The sequence below is a fragment of the Lucilia cuprina genome, chromosome 2 (genome assembly GCF_022045245.1).
Source record: "Lucilia cuprina isolate Lc7/37 chromosome 2, ASM2204524v1, whole genome shotgun sequence".
Lineage (NCBI taxonomy): Eukaryota > Metazoa > Arthropoda > Insecta > Diptera > Calliphoridae > Lucilia > Lucilia cuprina.
Window position 1 is genome coordinate 66,381,154 of NC_060950.1, and position 811 is coordinate 66,381,964.

An 811-nucleotide genomic window follows, 5' to 3' on the forward strand; every position below is an offset into this window, starting at 1 on the left:
AGAGGAGCTAAAGCAAGAGACGTGCGTTAAACAACTACATGATGATGATGACGTTGTTTTTTATTTTTTCTTCTTTCGTTGATTAAAACATGATAATGATGAAGATGAATGGTGGTGGTGGTGGTGGCGTTGGTGGTGGTGGTTTTGTTTTTTTGTTGCTGTTATTTTATTTCGTTGTTTAGTCTGTTATAATTTATTTTTTTCGCTTGTTTGATTTATTGTCGTGTACTTTAAAGAATTTTTATACGAATAATTTTTTTGTTCAGTACAATCACATGTATTGTAGGCATTAACAATAATAATTATGATGTTATTGATCATCATAATTTTACTTGTGCTATTTAAAAAAATCATTTAGAATTTTTGGTGTTTAAAATTTTTTCTAAAATTTGCAGTTTCTTTTAAATTTGTTGTTGTTAAGACATGAAATTTTCATTGACATTTTAACACCCCTGATTTTTTAAGTATGAAACAGCTGCTATTTGGGACATTAAATTTTGATTTATTCTTTTTGTTGTTGCTGTTGTCAAAGGGTATTCATTACAACAAATTCAAGTGTCATTTGATTAGAATTTCATGGGGGTAAGTGTCAAATTGTTTATGTGACATTTATAACGATAGGTAGTTAGTTTGTAAGTTAGTTAGTTAGTTAGTTAGTTAGTTAGTTAGTTAGTTAGTGAGTTAGTGAGTTAGTGAGTTAGTGAGTTAGTTAGTTAGTTAGTTAGTTAGTTAGTTAGTTAGATAGATAGATAGATAGATAGATAGATAGATAGATAGATAGATAGATAGATAGATAGATAGATAGATAGAT